Here is a 21,446-nt window from a genome sequence, read left to right as displayed (position 1 = left end):
TTAAATGTGAAGTTATATATAAATGTTTACTAATATAAAAAGCGTAATATAGCATTTTGTGAAAATAGAAGCCATAAAACAGTATGACTCCTATTTTTGTAAAAATGTCATATTTTAATATGTATCTTTGATTGAAAGATAAACAGAAAGGCATTAACAGAGATTTTGTCTAAGGTGAGTGAAGTGAAGCCGCTCAGTCGTGTCCGACTCTTTGCGACCCCGTGGACTGGTAGCCTACCAGGCTCCTCTGTCCATGGGATTCTCCAGGCAAGAATACTGAAGTGGATTGCTATTTCCTTCTCCGGGGGAGTTTCCCGACCCAGGGATCGAACCCGGGTCTCCCACATTGCAGGCAGACGCTTAACCTCTGAGCCACAAGATTACAAATAATTAAAATTCTTTTTCTCTGGAAATACCCACATTTACTGCCCTTCCCTGGTAGATCACTCAGTTAAAAATTGGCCTACAGTGCAGGAGACCTGGGTTCAATCCCTGGGTAGAGAAGGTCCCCTGGAGAAGGAAATGGCCACCCATTCCAGTTTCCTGCCTGGAAAATCCCATGGACAGAGGAGCCTCGTGGGCTGCAGTAAACCGGGTCGCAAAGAGTCGGGCACGACTGAGGGACAAACACACCCGCATTAACGAGAATCCTTCCCTCTAATGAAGGTGAGTTTGCTTTTGCTTAAGAAAAAGAATTATAAGGAAAAGCATACCAGGAAACCAAATAATCTCCTTTGATGAAATGATCATGCAGAGTCTGCAATTGGAGATATTTCTTGGATATGACTCCATACTTAGGAAAATTGGTTCAGAGTTACATCCACAGGACCAAGTCCCTTCTTAGCCACACCAGGCCTGGGAGCCTATTTCTCAGGCCAGATAGAGAGCAGACAGGTGACTGCCCTCTGCTCACTGCCTGGGGTCTGCGGGCCTTTGCCTATCCGGCTGCCCTGTGGGTTGAAACTGTGGGGACAGGTAAGGGCAGGAAGAAGTGAAGTCCACACCGCTCTTTATTATGCAACTCTGAAGCTAAAAAGCAGAACATGAAATGGGAAAGCAGAGACCAGCCTCTGCCTGACCTTTAAATCATGCAGGTTCAGAAGGTTTGAGGTGGGGTCTTGGGGGCTGCAGGGCCTTCAGGCTGGCTCAGTAGAATGTCACTTCCACCGGCATGAAGGCTCACAGTTTACAATTGTCTTTTCTTCTGTTCCTTCCTTCCTTCCTTCCCCTTCAACTGGCCCCCTCTGGAAGGACAAGAGTCCCTATCTACTTGGAACAGGATTTCAGTTCTCAGAAATGTAGTTCTGGGTACCTTCTGAGCAGAGACTGGCTATAATCCCAAATTGCATGTTTTATTATGTGGGCTTTATTTGTGTTTCTTATGAAATGAGCTGAGACACTCCAACTCATTTCAGATAGCAGCCAAAGCTAAATGGCCGCATTGTCCCTGAGCAGAAGGTCAACACATCACAGGCAAAACTGTCCAGCGCCCGCGTTTCCTCAAAAACTTATTCACGAAGACGAGCTGCTTCAGTCATTGTCTTCGGCATTGCCTGAATGGCAATGACTGCCTTGACAAATAAAAGAAAACAAAAGCCTTTCCCTCATACTTCTAGATTTCTCCATGAGGTCAAATTGTGATTAAACATAAAAATCACTTTGGAATTTCATTCATAACTAAAAAAGACAAGAAGCTTTAGCTGTCACTGCTATAGTTCTGTCAATCAAAGAGATCAAAATGGAATTTATTTCTATGGAAATAAAACAGTTGGGGTCACTTGTTGGCTGCAGTGGAGCCGTTTCTGATGAGGATTTCCTCTTTTGATCAGTTCTAAGGTGTAAGGACAGTCTCCACAACCAGCCACACCCAGTGGGGGCAATGTGAATAAAGACTGGTAGATTCTGCCAGAAATAAACACCAGATTAATAGCACACAGCCTGCACATCAGGGGTGTTCCACCTCCCTGGGACCCCTGGATGAGAAATTAATTAAGCTAATACATTTAAAACTAAATCCATTTTGCTCCAAATTACCATCCCCAAAAAGTTCAGCAAAAAAACGTGAAATGCCAAAATTGTAAACTGCATTCTATGTGTATTCAGACCCTTGGTAAAGCAGATTCAAATAAAGAAAACCTGAGATAAAGCAAGCCAAGCCATGATTGACTCAAGATCTCCATCTAGTGGCAGTATGCTGAATAGCAGGTTGTTTTCCACATGTCTGGGTAGCCCGGTGGCTGTCGCTGTTCAGTCGCTCAGTCGTGTCCGCCTCTTTGAGACCTCATGGACTGCAGCGCACCAGGCTTCCCTGTCCTTCACCATCTCCTGGAACTTGCTCAGATTCATGTCTGTTGAGTCGGTGATGCCATCCAACCATCTCATCCTCTGTCGGTCCCTTCTCCTGCCTTCAAACTTTCCCAGCATCAAGGTCTTCACATCAGGTGGCCAAAGTATTGGAATTTCAGCTTCAGCATCAGTCTTTCCAGTGAATGTTCAGGACTGATTTCCTTTAGGATGGACTGGCTGAATCTCCTTGCAGTCCAAGGGACTCTCAAAAAGTCTTCTCCAACACCACAGTTCAAAAGCATCAATTCTTCGACTCTCAGTCTTCTTTATGGTCCAACTCTCACATCCATACATGACTACTGGAAAAACCATAGCTTTGACTAGACGAACCTTTGTTGTCAAAGTAATGTCTCTGCTTTTTAATATGCTGTCTAGGTTTTCATAACTTTTCTTCCAAGGAGCAAGCGTCTTTTAATTTCATGACTGCAGTCACCATCTGCAGTGATTTTGAAGCCCAAGAAAATAAAGTCTATAGCCTGGTTAAGTCAAATAAATTAGGCATTTACTTGATTCCCTGTTGGGAAGTGAGCTGCCTCCTCTTATTACGCCTTTGTAGAAAGTATCCTCTCCTGGGGGACCAATTTACTTCTTTTAAGAAATTATTGTGGACCGCAGCCCACCAGGCTCCTCTGTCCATGGGATTTTCCAGGCAAGAATACTGGAATGGAGTTGGCTTTCCTTCTCCGAATGGTCTTCCTGACCCAGGGATCAAACCTGTGTCTCTTAAGTCTCTTGCATTGGCAGGCGCATTTTTACCACTAGCGCCACCTGGGAAGCCCATCTATCAAACCTGGACATCATTAAGTAAAGAACTTGGAGTCTTGCCTCTTCTGTACTTTAACTGAAAATTTTAGGGCTACCCCATAGGCCAGATTATAAACACAAGAAAGCAAGATTGTAAGCACACAGATTTTGGGCACATAGATTGTCATCACACATGAAGACAAGTAATTTCTGCGATGAGCTATGAGGATGTCTTCTGATACTCACTAGCTGGATGAAAGGAGAGAAACAAAGGCAAGTGGAAAATTGAACAGGTGGGTTAGTTTGTAACACAACCACCACAAACAAAGCCTGCTGAGCTGCTTCAGGGTGTGTGCTTCTATCATTTATGAGATATGGAATGTTAGAGCTGGAAGGAAACTTTGCCTTCTCCTTGATGATACCTGTTTCCAGAGGAAGTCCAGAGAGCTCACAGTCAAGCAAAGCCACAGGATTGGTTCATGACAACGAGCCCTCCTCCACCCCATCTCTCTGACCACTAGTCTTGCACGCCCCCAGGGCCCCAAACACTCCCTAAAGTCCTGTAGGGATAACACAGTGCAAGTCCTTCAAGCTCTCTGCAACTACTTTCAGAGATAGTACCTGCTAAATTCCTCCATCATTTTTCTTTCAAGTTTTTTCCCTCTTGCCTTCTTTCATTCCTTCTTTCTTTTGATCCTTGCTTTCTGCCTTCCTTTCTTCTTTGATTTTACCAATTCTTTATTTCCACTTATATTTTCATTATTTTCTCTTTTTCCCCTCTCTTTTAATAGCATCCAATCAACCCTCCACATTCATGAGTTCCTCATCCTCAGATTCAATCACCATGGGTCAAAAATATTTGGAAAAAAATTACAGAAAGTTCCAGAAAACAAAACTTGATGTTGCTGTATTCTGGCAATTATCTAGATAGCATTTACATTGTATTTATAATGGTTTACATATAAGTTGCATTATATTAGGTATTATAAATAATCTTAAAATGACAAAGTATACAAGAGGATGTGCATATTGTTGTTCAGCTGCTAAGTCATGTCTGACTCCTGGCGACCCAATGGACTGCAGCACGTCAGGCTTCCCTGTCCTTCACCATCTCCCAGAGCTTGCTCAAACTCCTGTCCATTGAGTCAATGATGCCATCCAACCATTTTACCCTCTGTAGCCCCTCTTCTCTTCCTGCATTCAATCTTTCCCAGCATCAGGGTCTTTTCCGATGAGTAACCAAAGTATTGGAGCTTCAGCTGCAGCATCAGTCCTTTCAATGAACAGTCAAGGTTGATTTCCTTTAGGATTGACGGGTTTGATCTCTGTGCTGTCCAAGGGACTCTGAAGAGTTGTCTCCAGCACCACAGTTCAAAAGCATCAATTCTTTGGTGCTCAGCCTTCTTTATGGTCCAACTCTCACATCCGTATGTGACTACTGGAAAAACCATAGCGTTGACTATACAGACCTTTGTCGGCAAAGTGATGTCTCTGTTTTTAATATGCAAATACTGCATGATTTTATGTAAGATAGTTGAGCATCCTCAGACTGGGGATCTGTGGGTTCCTGCAGTGAACCCCCCAGGGATACTGAGGGATGATTACACTTGCATGTGTGTGTCACTTCAGTCCTACCCAACTCTTTGTAACGCTCTGGACTGAAGCCCTCCAGGCCCCTCTGTCCATGGAATTCTCCAGGCAGGAATACTAGAGGGGATTGTCCCCCTCCAGGGGATCTTCCTGACTCAGGGATCAAACCCGAATCTTTTATGTCTCCTGCACTGGGAGGCTGGTTCTTTGCCACTAGCAGCACCTGGAAAGCCCATGACTGTACTTACTTGCCACCAAAGTTTTCATCCCAGTTTTCTTATCAGAAGTCAGAGAGGGACGTCCCTGGTCATCTAGTAGTTAAGAATCTCCCTTGCAGTGCAGGAGATGTGGGTTCGATCCCTGGTCAAAGAACTATGATCCTATACGCTGAGAATCGGCTAAGCCCTCGTGCCACAACTACCAAGGCTTAGCGCCGCAACCGGAGAGTTCATGCACTGCTACGCAAAATCCCAAGAGCCACAGATAAGACCCAACACAGCCAAAAAAATAAATATTTTAAAAAGAAAAGAAAAAAAAGTCAGAGAGCAAGTATGAAATTCAGACCACTGGTTTCCAGATTTTACCTGGGAATCAGGCTCAGGGTGATACAGCCCTGCTCTCTCTCCTGCCCAAGAATAAGATCATGGCATCCGGTCCCATCACTTCATGGCAAATAGTGGAAAGAGTGGCAGACTTTATTTTCTCAGGCTCCAAAATCACTGCAGATGGTGACTGCAGCCATGAAATAAAAAAACGCTTACTCCTTGGAAGAAAAGTTATGACCAACCTAGACAGCATGCACATGTTAAAAAGCAGAGATGTTACTTTGCCAACAAAGGTCCATTTAGTCAAAGCAATGGTTTTTCCAATGGTCATGTATGGATGTGAGACTTGGACTATAAGGAAAGCTGAGTGGCGAAGAATTGAAGCTTTTGAACTGTGGTGTTGGAGTAGACTCTTGAGAGTCCCTTGGCCTATAAGCAGATCCAACCAGTTCATCCTAAAGGAAATTAGTCCTGAATGTTCATTGGAAGGACTGATGCTGAAGCTAAAACTCCAATACTTTGGCCACCTGATGCAAAGAACTGACTCACTGGAAAAGACCCTGATGTTGGGAAAGATTGAAGGCAGGAGGAGAAGGGGATGACATAGGATGAGATGGTTGGATGGCATCACCGACTCGATGGACATGAGTTTGAGTAAACTCCGGGAGTTGGTGATGGATAGGGAGGCCTGGCGTGCTGCAGTCCCTGGGATCGCAAAGAGTCGGACATGACTGAGTGACTGAACTGGACTGAACCACAAGTAGACCTGCAGATGTTCAGCATTCCACAGGGGCAGCTTCTCAGGCCAGGGCAAAAGCAGCTTCTATGTCTACTGCTAGGAAGGAGACAAGAGAAGGCGCCCAGGACAGAGTGGTTGCTGGGCTTTATCTTATAACAGGGCTCTGCAGTTCTGACCATCACATGGTGATTGGTTCCAGGTCTTCAAACTCCATGTGAGAAACACCATCGGACTCCAAGAGGGTCTTCTTCCTCCACCACCTGTCTACACCCAAATCAATCCACAAAGGGTTGTTTATGCCTTCTGGGTTTTCAGAAGTGTCTAAGAATAGAGGTCAATCAAGTAAGTTCTTAGCAATGCTTGATTTCTATCCTCAAATAGTTTAGAATCTAGTTGAATTCACAAAGACGCTGGGGAAACAGCATAAGACAGGCTCATCACCAATGATAGCTTTAACAGAAAATCTTTATTGAACGCCTGCCTTGGACAGAGCTTGGGGGTTAACTGCCTCAGGAGTTCAGACAAGGGAAAAAAAATACTGTGGGAAGAGGGCGGAGTTCATCACGGCAGGGAGGGAAGGACCTGATCCAACACCCCACGGTACTTAGATAAATATAAATATATAGTTCATTCTCATTCTAAAAAGTCATTCAGATAATTCTTTAAATTGAAAAGGAGAAAGTAAAGATGATGTTAGTTTTAATATTACCAATGCCCCCAAAATATCTACCTTTAGTATTTTGGTGTAATGACCTCCTGACCTCCTCTATGCATATTTTAAACTTTATTCAGATTAGGAGTAATTGACAAATATAATTGTATATATTTAAAGTCTACAACAAGATTATAGATATATACCAGTTCAAGATAATTAATACAACCATCACCTCACATGGTTTATATAGGTAACTATTAGTGTGCATATGTGTGCATGTGTGAATGGTAAGAATGCTTAAGATCTACCAACAACATTCAACGTAAAAGGCTGTATTATGAACTATAGTCATTGCGCTATATATTACATTCTTGGCTTCTTATCAGTCTGCATATTTTATAAAGAAGGAAAAAATAATTGTGCTATGATTGTAGCAATTTGGAATTTCTAATCTTTTCTAACAAAAAATATACAAGGCTTGTAATTAGTTGTGGTCATTCATATTTTTTTCCTGTGAGATTTTTTCCCTGTGTATTTCTAGTTTATTCACCAATATGCTAATTCAAATCTGTTTTTATGACTTAACAAATATCATAAAGACCATACTATGTTAATATTGATGTAAATCTATATCATCATTGCAAGGTCTCCAGCATATCTCTGGGTTCATTTGCATATAGATTTATGACTGGTACATGGATGCTCCATAATTCATTCACTTCACTTTTTATGAATATGTTTGTGCTTTCCCATGTTTTGTCTATAAACCCATCTGAGATCAACTTCCTCACACATATTCATACTCATCCTTCCCGTTGGAGAAATTCCTAGAAAAGTTGCTGACTCAAAGGGCAATAGTTTCCCTTTTGATCCATGGTATTAAACTGCCCTCCAATAGGCACTGACCACTTGTTTATGTTCCCACTAGCTTTCCTCACCAGCACTAGATATTATCTTTCTTTTCTTATCTTTGCCAATCTGATCATCATAAAATGGTAAATGTGGTTTTAAATTATATTTTTTGATGGCTTGGTAATATTTTTCACTTGTGAACACTCCCATCAACCTTTCTACCTGATTCATCCCAGTAAACTGCATCTCTAATAATTTCTCCCATGACTTTCTCTTCCTGGTGCTGGATGGGACATCTCCAGGTGAATTTCTATTTTATTCTAAAGTTAGTGAAGTTGTCTTGAAGGCATCCCTGGCTCCATCTGCCACTCACAAAAATGCTGGAAATAACTGTCCATTTTCCCTCCTGCACGTGAAGTCACCTCAAGCTTTGCGAGGCTGAAGACCAGAAGGTCTGCTGTCATTAGAGAAGTGATTCCTGAAAAAGAGTGAAAGAGGAGCTGGCCCATCTTGGGGCTGGATTGGCCATTCTTCAACTCCACCAGCCTAGTTCAATTCTCCCCCAAAATTACTTACCAACTCTGATGATTTTTGTTTAAACTGAACTTAACTCCAAAATCACTGCAGATGGTGATTGCAGCCATGAAATTAAAAGATGCTTACTCCTTGGAAGGAAAGTTATGACCAACCTAGATGGCATATTAAAAAGCAGAGACATTACTTTGCCAACAAAGGTCCATCTAGTTAAGGCTATGGTTTTTCCAGTGGTCATGTATGGATGTCAGAGTTGGACTATAAAGAAAGCTGAGTGCAGAAGAATTGATGCTTTTGAACTGTGGTGTTGGAGAAGACTCTTGAGAGTCCCTTGGACTGCAAGGATATCCAACCAGTCAATCCTAAAGGAGATGAGTCCTGGATGTTCAATGGAAGGACTGATGTTGAAGCTGAAACTCCAGTATTTTGGCCACCTGATGCGAAGAGCTGACTCATTTGAAAAGACCCTGATGTTGGGAAAGATTTAAGGCAGGAGGAGAAGGGGACAACAGAGGATGAGATGGTTGGATGGCATCACCAACTCAATGGACATGAGTTTGAGTAACTCCGGGAGTTGGGGATGGACACGGAGGCCTGGTGTGCTGTGGTTCATGGTGTTGCAAAGAGTTGGACATGACTGAGCAACTGAACTGAACTGAACTTTGGCGTTGAACCCTATTTGAGAGGCAAAAACTGCCCCGGGCGTGTGGGATTTAAGTTGAGTTGGGTGAGCAGGGTCTGCTGTACATAGTGTTCTGGTCTGGGGATGGGTCTCCAGGTGGCAGTGCTCCCCAATGGGCATTGGCATCTGCCTAGATGTCTCCCTTCTCATGGGGATCTGGTTGTCAGTCCACACAGCACAAAGTTTTGTCGTCCACATTCCCAGCTGCAGGGCCACTGGAGTCTGACAGCCCTCTGGTCGTCCTGTCCAAGCTGCTCTGCAAGAGACACCTACTTACCCCACACCTTCCAAGCTGCAGGCGCTGCTTTGGGACCCTTATTAGCTGAGAGCATCATCAGCCTGCCCCCATGGCAAGGGGAGGCACAGGGAACTCTTGTCTGGGGCCAAGGCCATCCCTGCTCTCAAACTCCCCAGATGAATCTGTATTGCAGGAGCATACCTCACCCCCCAGGACACAGGCTTTTGTCTGGGGCCCAGGCCTTCTCTGCTCTCAGGCTCCCCAGATGAATCTGGACTGCAGGAGCATACCTCACCCCCCCAGGACACAGGCTCTGGAGGGCCAACTTCTTAGGGACCCATCCACCTAAAACCTCCACCCCTCTGATTCCCCTTCTGTCCTCCTCACCCACCCTGGGAAACATGATCTATTAGCATTTTTTATTTCACAACCTACCTAGCAAGCAGTTATCTAAATATCTTATTTTTTCCCCAGGTCAGGCTTTTGAAACAAATCCCAAGTAGTGACTTCTGCCATTGGACCTGGGGGTGAAAACTGCAGGCCTAACTGCCAGAACCAGGGACAGGGCTAGAAAGGTTTAATGAGAAATGGGGAAGGGAGCCTTTACGTTTCTCATTGGTGGAAAGAGGGCATCCAGGTGTGAGAAATAGTACAGATGAGAGATGGGAATGTGCTGGAGTCTGGGTCTGGCTCTGCTGGAGCAGAGACCTCCTCTGCGATCTAGAGGGTGACAGATCTTTATGTGATCTGTACGCAGATGTGTGGAAATGGCAACCCACTCCAGAATTCTTGCCTGGAGAATCCCACGGACAGAGCCTGGTGCGTTACAGTCCATGGAGTCACAAAGAGTCAGACACGACTGAAGTGACGCATGAGCATGTGTGAGGTGGGACCAGACCTTGCAGAACGCTTTCAAGTAAACAGAGTGATGCTGGACATGCCAGCTTATCTCAATGCCACTTAAATTTCCATTTAACTTGATCATAAGGCAGGTTTTTTTTTTTTTTTTTTTCCTTTACTACTGAAGGAAAATGAGAGTGAACAAGACGTGGGCTTTGAAATCAGCCAATCCTGGGACTGCAGCTAGACTCAGCTGCTTACCCGCTTTTCAGGTTGGGCAGTAGCCCAATGAGAATAATAAGACCTTTTTCATCAATTGCATGCATATGAGGGAACAGATATGAAGCCAATGGACCTAGAAAATGTTCCCTTCTCCCCTTAGTTTCCCTCTTCCCTTTCCTATTTTTAGCCCCAGTCTTCAGACTAATTCATAGCATGCCTTTGTTGTTTAGTTGCTAGGTCATGTCCAAGTTTTTGCGACCCCATGGACTTCAGCACTCCAGGCTTCCCCGTCCTTCATTAATGTGCCCTATTCTGACCCAAATGAAACTACTGCTGATAATCCTTGGAATACTAGAAATGCATTCATGAATATGTATGAAGTGTACACATTGGTCTGAATGCAGGTGAATCACGTGTTTCTTCCACAAGAAACTCTGCTATGCTTTTGAACAGTGAGATTTTAAAGAAATATTGATTAAAACATAAACTAGTTGGCCTTACAAAGCTTCCACAGGCTCGTCTGTCCTTTGAGCTCCAGCCTCCTCTCTTCACAATTATTTCTCCCTCCTCGCTGTCCACCATCTGGGAAGAAACCCAAGGAGGGCCACAGCCAAGGGCACCCTCAGACAGCCATCCGTGCTGGGGAGCAGGGCTTTAGACAGGCCCAGTAAGGAGGCTGAAGCCCTGGCTTTGATGCGAAGAGGCCTCCCTGGCTTGGCCATTTGGAGAAGGTATCTTCTCTGGAGCTGCTGAGGTGGTAAACACCAAAGACAAAGAATCTCCTCTCCCAGGAGATGCCCCCACTTGGGAAGACCACAGGTGGGTGATCAGCTCTGCTCCAGAGTGAAAGCTCTAAAGGTGGAGACTCATGGTTTACTTCTCCTTAAGGCTTTCTCTTCACCATGGGAGAGATAAGAGTGCAAACACAAGTTTAGGATCTGGATCTAGGGAGTTCTGCCTCTCGCACCATCCACTTAAGTCTGACTAGGCAAATCATAACCATAGCCATGAGAATAATGAACAATAATACCCACAGCAGCAGCAGCGGTAGTTAATATGTGTCAAGCAATAACTCCATGCCAGGTATTGCGCTAAGTGCTTATGGCTTTCTTTAATCCTCACCACAGCCTTATGAGGTAAGTGCTGCTGTTGTATCTTCCCTACAGATGAGAAAACTGAGGTGCAGTGAGCTTGTGTAACCTGCCTGAGATTACAAAGGTGTCAGGGGAAGCACACTGATTGAAACCGCCCACCCTGGCCAGGCACCATAGTAACCATTTGGATGAGTTGTTTTATGGCAGGAGATCCTGATAAGGAATACGGAACTAATAAGCCACCACCAACTGGAAGAGTTTGGGAAAGGTCAAAAGGAGACACTGCCTATCCGTCTACTTCCCAGAATCCCTCTCGCTAGCATCCATCTTGGCTGAGCGATGCGTGCGCCACCAGGAAATACTCTGAATTAGAATGATTGGCCAAAGACCACCCAGAAACTAATCCCATCACCATAAAACCCAAGACTGCGAACCATGAGGCAGAGCAGTTCTCCTGGGTTCCCTCACCCTCCTGCTCTCCTCCCGGGTGCCCTTTCCCAATAAAATCTCTTGCTTTGTCAGCACATGTGTCTCCTTGGACAATTCATTTCCAGGTGTTAGACAAGAGCCCAGTTTCGGGCCCTGGAAGGGGTCCCCCTTCCTGCAACAAATGGCGACTGTGGTGGGGACTCTTCTGTGCTGAGACTGACATCCTGACCACTCCGGGGTACTCAGGGGCCAGCTTGCCTGCCAATGGACCAGACCCAGCGGCCGCAACTGGGACCCTTTTGTCCCTGGTCTCCTCCTGACACAGACAATTGGCCAGAGTGCCCCGACTAGTAAGGAACAAGAGACTTTATTGACCTCCCTCCCCTTCCCTCTCTCTTTCCTCTCCTTAGTCCTTCCTATCCTTCCCATTTTTCTAGTCCCCTGGTCCTGGACACAGGAATCTGGTCGAAGGGCTTCAGCCTGAGCTGAGGATTGGAGACTGATCACCTCCTCTTGGCAGAGAACTCGAATTTTCTGGTCTGGTTTCTGGTAGGGCCGAGTTCCAGTCCTCCCTTTTCTGAAAGCCCAGGGAAAAGTCCCATAACGCCTGGGTATCTGCAGGTGGCAGGAGATGTCTGTAAGGCCACCCCTTTTGCCCCCCTTTCCTGCCTCCTCCTCCTTCTTTCAACCTGGCTTCCTTTCCTCCTTTTGAAATCTTTGAAGACATCTGAAGTTTTATGTCTCTATAGAAGGTTTTCTGAGAGACTGTATTCTTGTATTTAAGGGAGTGTCTGATGAGGACTGCCAGGTTTATATGTGTGTGTTTTAACTCTGTTCTGTGTTGTGATTTGTGACAGCCAGTTTGCTTTGTCTGACCACCATTTAGACCTGCTGCCATTTTGTTAGAACTTGATTTTCTTTCCCTGTGCCTTGAGACCAGGGCTCTCAGGAACTTATCTAGACCACCTCTAACACCTGAGACTGAGAGAAAAAGGAAAAAAGCCTTTAAAAATGTTATTTATTTAAATTTTATATTGTAATATCTAATTCATGACCAAACTTAGAAAATGAAGCTAGATCTTGCACTGTGTCTGTCTAAATATGTCTTGGTATGTCTTTGTCTCTGGGTAATATTTTTTAGGTTAATTTGTAAATGAGCTCTATTTAATTGGCTTTAAAAAAGGTAAGTGCTCACAAATCAAATAATTCTAAATTAAACAATAAATTCCAGGTTCAGGTGAACTGGGAAATATTCAGTATTAAATACCTGATATTAATGTTTGTTTGTTGACCTATCTAATATAGACATGTCTTAGAGTAATTAACATCAAGTAGAATATCTTCATTGTACCTATGTTTAATATAAGTTGAATATTATACATGTTACAAGTTTGTCAACAAGGAAATTACCTCGAATGAAAAAACTTCTAAAAAATATAAGTGAGGTATGAGTTTGTATATAAACTCTATTAAGAATAATTATTCTTTAAGAATATCTGCCTGCAATAGTCTCCCCAGATTGGCATAACTTGAATTTCTAAGGGTTGTGCTAAACTAAGTATTGGAAGTCTATTAAATAATTAGGTCATTTCCAAATGGAATAAGATTTTGAAGCATTTACTACTAAACACTGATTTCCTTTTACAGAAAAACTAAAGAGATTTGGGACTATAAATGAATAAGGTTTGATGCCATCCTAAAATGTTTTTAAGAAAGCAAGGGTTTTAGAAATTATCACTGGTATTTATGCTCACCAATCTATAAAATGCTAATATAAAAGTTAGCTCTTGGCTGCTAAAGGAAAGCAGGAAGTTTACTTTCAGTAAAAAAAGGTATGAAAAAATACTAAAAAGAGTTATGCATGATCAGGATTTTCTAAAATTGGATTACAATTAGTTAGATAAATGGATTTTGTTAGGAATGACAGCCATAAGAAAAATGGTTAGAGCCAATTAGGTCCAAGATGGCGGGGAGCTGACTTTCACTAGACCTTGAGCCTTGGTACTTATCCCACTGTGACATATCAACAAGCTAAATGATACACCCATCAACATTGACTAAATCTGACCAAATGTTCTAAATGCTTTTAATTGATCTTTTTGATAAAACTTCCTAAATTGAATTCTTTTGAAGTTCTTTTGACCTCTAGCTAACTTCGGGGTACTTCAGAGGGCCCCTGAAACATCCCATAGAGAGATATTGAACTGTGTTTATTTGGTTGGTTAAATTACATGAAAAAGATTATCAAATGAGTAATAAATGTGCTCATGTTATAATTTATGGTAAAATTACTAATACAGATATGCTAGAAATTATATGGAGTTCTTAACACCTTGATATGTCTTGGTGTTCTAATGAGAAACCTGATGACTTCACAAAAGTTAACAAAGGACTGAATGAACCAGCGAATATGCTTATAACTTTTATGGTTTCTATCTGAAAAATTACAGGTTTGAATCTTGTGTTTTCTGGGAGTAGGGAAAACCTTCCTCTCAAACTAATTATGAAAATAATTTGGTAAAATTATACATTATAAACAAAACAATTATATTTTCTCTCTATCTGACTCCTCCAGAAATTTGAAACTCTTAGGTTTCCAGTAAGTTTATCAAATGAGCTAGGAAGGTTATCTCACTAACAGGTACAAAAATCTCAAGGAATTCTTAAGACCTTAAAAAGGGAAGAGTTTACCTAGATTTGTTAGGCAAAATCTGTGATAAGCCTCTGGTGTGAATTTCCCAGCCCTGTTTTATATTAAAAGTTCAGTCTGAGATTCTACAAGTGTTTCAGCAAAATAAAAAGTCTACAATCAATTATGGTTATATAAATCATCAGACCAAAATTAGTGAGAACAGACCTATTTAAATATAGTCATATTCAGGTCACTGTGATACTACCAGATGGGATCCCCTCACTGGGCCAATTAATAATGCCTACTCTGACTCTGGCCATAAATTTGAGACTTTTTCTATTACTCAAGCTCAATCAGAGCAACAAGAAAAGTTTCAGCAAAGGAGAAAGAAATCTCCCACAATTATGAGATGGATTTATATAGATAACACCAGGCTATGGTAATTTAGGTTTAAGATCTCCTCTGTGTTGAAAACAATTAAATCATACTAAGGGTAATCAGTCTAGTAACACTAGAAAACTGGGCTGTGTGCCTTATAGATGGTGGTGCCAATGTATAATTTCCCTGAAAGATAAAGATTCGTACAGAGTAGACTAAGTCAGACGACCTGGGATATACTGGGCTACATCTAATGGAAGCTCTTAAGTCTTACTTTGACTTTACTAGTACTGCTGGCTATGTTCTTTGTATTTCACCTGCCTTACAAAATTGCTGTTCCTTACACTGCCAAATGTGTGACTGAGGCCTCTGATGGAATAATATATAGTTCCCTATGAGATCAGTGATGATAACAGTGTAACTCTAGATATGAGAAAAAGCAACAAGAGGGAATGTTTTCCTGGACCAAGAGACTAGTAAGACAGGTGGTCCAGAGAATTTTGGATACTATTTTATGGCCTAGTCCAGTAAGCACATTGAGTGGCCTGTCAACAAAATCGTTGCCAAACCTGAGAATGGACATTCTCAGCACCATGGGATGAAATGGCCATGAAATGCCCCCTCAAAATCATGGTCAAGTTTATGATCAAAAAGGGGCTCTGCCAAGTGAAGATTGACACTTGCCATCTATATCTACAGAGATTAGATCATGGCCACTGCAACTGCTGACTTTCAATGGCCCTGAAAGGAGTTCAGGGTGAAAATCAGGAATGAGGCGCTCTGTGTTCTGAAAAAACTGGCAGAACAGGCCTTCAGATAGTTAGATCTTTTCAGGAAATTTTATGAGTCCCAATTCTTGCATGTTTTCATACCTAGAGAAAGACTGACATCATTAATAGTGACATCTACTTTGGCTATTAAGGAAAAATTTTACAATTAAAAGTCAAAACAGAGTACACAGCTATGGTTCGGACACCCTGGGGAATAACCAGGTGTTACTACGGGTGAAATTTCAGATTAGACGTTGTACTGCTAGACACTTGAGTTTTCTGAGTCGTGTCAGGCTTAGATGCCACCATTCTCAAAGCAATATCTGCTGTAAGCTAGTAACTTATACCTTACTTTTTATAAAACTAGGCAACTGGCCACCTGGCTAAAAGTCTTCCTGAAATGCCAGGTCCAGACAGGGTTTCAGGTCTACTCTTCTAATAAGAAAGAGATTTATTTTGTCTATTAAAATTCCAGTTATCCCTCCTCCAGCTACTACTAATTGGGACTGTTACAACAAAGTAGCAGACCAAGGGATTGAGATTTCAATCATACAAGGCTCAGATCTAGGACTTGGAACTCAGGAATGCTTCCAATTCAGTGTCTCTTCTCCAAGCTGAGGCAGTACTATGCGCCATTTTGACAGGAAGTTATCACAGTCATAGTTGCCCTGTTCCCTAAATTAAAACTGAGCAGGACTCTGGGGCTCTGGAGTACAGACCTGTTGTGTGTTCTCCACTTTTTATCTGTAGGATATAGGTTTCATTCAGCCTCCTTGACCTTCCCTGAGTTCCAAAGGGTAGATTCAAACAATTGCTAATCAGGGAAGGGAGGAGATACAGAAACAGGAGAATCAAATGGTGGTACAGCCTTGAGACAGGATCCTGGTTCCTCCTCAAAGAAATATGCATAACAATGTCTTTGTGTTCTTCTACAGAACTGGAGCCCCCACCCCGGTGGAGGATGGTAACTTCAGACTAAACACAAGACTACTGAAGCACAGCTCTTTTGCTTCACCACCAGCCAACCAAAAAAAAAAAAAAAAAGTCACAAACCCTGCAGCCCTCACCCCAAATGTTGCCTCCTGTTTCTGGGGACCAGTGATGGACCATCCTGTTAGGTCTCCTGTTTGGCCCCTGTCTATTTCTTCTCTGAGAGGCGCCAACAGTTTCAAACTAAGTTGCTGCTATTACAAGAGTGAAAGCTGGTTTCAGATATGGAACACCCCAACTTAGATCAGGTAGAGAGAGACTTCTGCTCTGCTAGGCAGGCCTACGCCCATGCACAGCAGGAAGAAGTAACAGAAGAAAGAGACCTCCGCCCGAATTCCCAAGAAGCATCTTGAGTATGAAGTCTCTCAGGGGGGAGTTGTTAGGGGAAGCACACTGATTGAAACCGCCCACCCTGGCCAGGCACCATAGTAACCATTTGCATGAGTCGTTTTATGACAGAAGATCCTGATAAGGAATACGGAACTAATAAGCCACCACCAGCCGGAAGAGTTTGGGAAAGATCAAAAGGAGATACCGCGTGTCTGTCCACTTTCCAGAATCCCTCTTGCTAGCATCCATCTTGGCTAAGCAATGCGTGCGCCACCAGGAAAGACTCTGCATTAGAATGATTGGCCAAAGACTACCTGGAAACTAATCCCATCACCATAAAACCCAAGACTGCGAGCCACGCGGCAGAGCAGTTCTCCTGGGTTCCCTTACCCTCCTGCTCTCCACCCGGGTGCCCTTTCCCAATAAAAGCTCTTGCTTTGTCAGCATGTGTCTCCTCGGACAATTCATTTCCGAGTGTTAGACAAGAGCCCAATTTCGGGCCCTGGAAGGGGTCCCCCTTGCTGCAACAAAGGTAGGAGATTATGGAGCTTGGATTCAGGTGCAGGCAGTCTGACCGCTAGAGCCTTCGTGTAGCCCAATCCCACTCACCAGAAGAAGGGACCCAGTGTCTCAAGTTGGCTCAAGGTGCCTCAAGGATCCTCTCCTCAAGGCTCCCTCAAGAACGTATGGGTGTGTTAAAAGAGCCATGGAAGGGCTGGGAATCCTTGATCCCAGAAATCTCTCAGCCTCTCATCCTTTTCTGCCTTTGAACAGGTGACCAAGGAACATCAACCTCCCCACAGCTGCGTGGCTTGACTTGGAGCACAGTGCTACCTTGGAGAAAATTTTGAGAATCTCTCATAAGAAAAGAGTGTCAGGACTCTTCCTCTACTTCCTCATCCCCTGAGCAATGCAAACATCCTGATGCTTCTTCACCACAGCAGAGACAAGATGGAACTTAACTTGCAAGGACATTTGTGAGGGCCTCATGGCTTCCCAACAGGGTGATACACACCATCTGCCCATCCATGAAAACGTGATTTGTATTATCCACATCGATGAACTCAGATCTTTCACGAGGAACATCAGGAAACATCAGGAGAGGTATAATTTATCCCCACTCCACCCCTCCAGAAGTCTCTAGAGTTGGCTGTGTTTTAAAACAGACCCAACACATTCCTTCTTTATGTCTCTCTCCTCTACAATGACAGCTAAGGCTCAGGAACTCTCAAATTTAGAGCATGGAAGGCTGTCAGCAATGGTCAAGACTATAGCATTTCTCATTCTGGCCCAGAGGAAGGGGGATGGTCTGTCACCTTAGTCATTAAACAGAAAATAGTGCGTGTGTGCGCAATTGCTCAGTTGTGTTTGACTGCTTACCACCCCAAGGACTGTAGCCCACCAGGTCCATGGGATTACCCAGGCAAGAAAACTAGAGTGGGTTGCCATGCCCTCCTCCAGGAAATCCTCCTGATCCAGGGATCAAACCCGAGGCTCTTGCCTCTCCTGCATTGGCAGGTGGGCTCTTTACAACTAGTCCCACCTGGGAAACCCAAGTGTGTGTGGCCTGATTGCATTTAACACTCCCAACAGTACTTTGAGGTATGTTATCATTCCCATTGGAGGCAATATTGTTGATGTCCTGCCTGTACCCCCGAGTTCTCACTGTTATCACAGGTGTCAACAGCTTCCTCCTGCAAGCACCAGCCCTTCTCTGCCTCAGGAGAAGCCTGCAGCTGCACGGGACAGCCAGAATTGCTGCAGAGTTGGCGTCACCAAAAGTAGCTCTCAATCACACAGACTGGTGCTCAATAAATAAGTAATTATCAAATACTTGGAAAATAAGTACTTGATAAATCAATATCTTCCCTGCCCCTGGGTTAACTCTGAGGCATGTGCTACATATGCCAGGGTCAGAGGATCCCAGTGGGATTCGGGCTCAACTGCCCACAGTGGTGACCTACCGGTGGACACAGCCTGTGCAGGCTTCCTTCCCATCCTTGTCTAACTTTCCCTCCGCCTCTGCTTCCCAGGATCCCAACACTGTTTATACTCACATTATTGTCTTAGGGTCTGCTCCTGAGGGTGTCCACTCAAGACATCCATGTAACAGGTAGAGCAACTAGGGCATAACAAGTAAGTCACTAGCTCAAATCACACCACTAGTAAGTGAATAAGGACTGATTCCAACCCACAATTGACCCTTCTTAATCAGTGACATGGACCAACAGACTGGTTCCCAATAGGAAAAGGAGTACGTCAAGGCTATATATTGTCACCTTGCTTATTTAATTTATAGGCAGAGTACATCATGAGAAACACTAGGCTGCATGAAGCACAAGCTGGAATCAAGATTGCTGGGAGAAATATCAATAACCTCAGATAGGCAGATGACACCACCCTTATGGCAGAGAGTGAAGAGGAACTAAAAAGCCTCTTGATGAAAGTGAAAGAGGAGAGTGAAAAAGTTGGCTTAAAGCTTAACATTCAGAAAACTAAGATCATGGCATCTGGTCCCATCACCTCATGGGAAATAGATGGGGAGACAGTAGAAACAGTGTCAGACTTCATTTCTTTGGGCCCCAAAATCACTGCAGATAGTGACTGCAGCCATGAAATTAAAAGACACTTACTCCTTGGAAGGAAAGCTATGACCAACCTAGACAGCATATTAAAAAGCAGAGACATTACTTTGCCAACAAAGGTCCATCTGGTCAAGGCTATGGTTTTTCCAGTGGTCATATATGGATGTGAGAGTTGGACTGTGAAGAAAGCTAAGCACCGAAAAATTGATGCTTTTGAACTGCGGTGTTGGAGAAGACCCTTGAGAGTCCCTTTGGACTGCGAGGAGATGCAACCAGTCCATCCTAAAGGAGATCAGTCCTGGGTGTTCATTGGAAGGACTGATGCTGAAGCTGAAACTCCAGTACTTTGACCACCTCATGCAAAGAGTTGACTCATTGGAAAAGACCCTGATGCTGGGAGGGATCGGGGGCAGGAGGAGAAGGGGGCGACAGAGGATGAGATGGCTGGATGGCATCACCAACTCAGTGGACATGAGTTTGAGTAAACTCCGGGAGTTGGTGATGGACAGGGAGGCCTGGCGTGCTGCGATTCATGGGGTCGCAAAGAGTCGGACACGACTGAGCGGCTGAACTGACGGAATCAGTGTACAAATGTGACCCCAAACACAGCATATGCACCGCTGGGGGTCCTTGAGAAGCTTTAAGGTTTCCTGGACAGATTGTTTTGTTTTTAATTTAATGTGTATTACAAAAGCAATACAATATTTTATCACATTTAAGACACTTTCAACTGTAACATACACCAGGATTTTATGTACCGCTAAGAAAACAAGCAAACAAGCAAACAAACACATCATGACCCAAAGTTATCATTTAATATTTCTATTTTACTCTTGCTAAAAGAGCTCTTAAGCTGCTTTGGGCATAGTATTTTAAAATAAATTACATGTGGGCATACATATAAAGGAACGTATAAGCAAATTTAATTGGCCAAAAGATTTCTCAGATTTCTTTACAATCAAGTGCCAAATTCTTCTGAATTCTTTGTAAACTCAAGGTCAACAATGTCCATGGGCTCCCCCATGATGTCATCATCCACGCCTTGCAGAGCATGCCCTAATAATTCTGTGTTTCTTCAAGGATGCTCCCCATTGTCTGAAGGATTTTCATCCATGTCACTAACAAAGTGGAAGTGAAAGTGTTAACCGCTCAGTCGTGTCCAGCTCTTTGTGACCCCTTGGACTATAGCCCACCAGGCTCCTCTATGCAAGGAATTCTCCAACAACAATATTGGGGTGGGTTGCCACTCCCTTCTCCAAGGGATCTTCCCCTCCCAGGGATTGAACCCCAGTCTCCTGCATTGCAGGCAGATTCTTTACCTTCTAAGTCACATCCACTCTTCAAATTTTATCCAGTGCCGCCGCCTTCTTGCCAGAAGGTTTCACGCAATGATAATTACATCCTGAGGGCTGACTGGTCAGCAGAAAGCACACGGATGATCCCTGGTATTCATTGTCAGAGACATCACGACCTCAGACATGTCAACAATGTGAAAAAATGGGGGTCACAGATCTCACAAAATAACGCATGTACTGTGCTGTGCCTAGTCGCTCAGTCGTGTCTGTTTTTGCATCCCCACAGACTGTAGCCCACCAGGCTCCTCTGTCCACGGGGATTCTCCAGGCAAGAGTACTAGAGTGGATAGACATTCCCTTCTCCAGGGGATCTTCCCCACCCAGGGACTGAACCCAGGCCTCCCGCATTGTAGGTTGATTCTTTACCAGCTGAGCTACCAGGGAAGCTCAAAATAATGTATACAAAGGGCATACCACATCTCCCATACATAAATAGTACTACTTAAGATGAGGCCAGAATAGTATGTAAATTTTTAAAATATGAGTTAATGTAAGGGAAAATTTTAAATTAGAAATTATACAGGCTGGGAAAGATTGAGGACAGAAGGAGAAGGGGGTGTCAGAGGATGAGATGGCTGGATGGCATCACTGATGCAATGGACATGAACTTGGGCACACTTTGGGAGATGGTGAAGGACAGAGAGGCCTGGAGTGCTGCAGACCATGGGGTCAAAAAGAGTTTGACACGACTGGGTGACCGAACAACAACAGACAATACACTGGAGGGGCAAAAATTGTGAAGTGAGTCAATAACTGAACTTTGAGAAGCCCAGCATTATACCATGTCCTGGTCCACGAAGAGACCGGCCCATCCACAGTCATCTGTGTGCCCAGCAATGATTGAATCCTGTCCCCTGTTGGCGAACGCTCATGATACCATGCATTGGGTCTGATTC

Source organism: Muntiacus reevesi, chromosome 12 (genome assembly GCF_963930625.1).
Source record: "Muntiacus reevesi chromosome 12, mMunRee1.1, whole genome shotgun sequence".
Classification (NCBI taxonomy): Eukaryota; Metazoa; Chordata; class Mammalia; order Artiodactyla; family Cervidae; genus Muntiacus; species Muntiacus reevesi.
The sequence above is the reverse complement of the archived record's forward strand: the minus strand, read 5'-3'. Positions refer to the sequence as shown.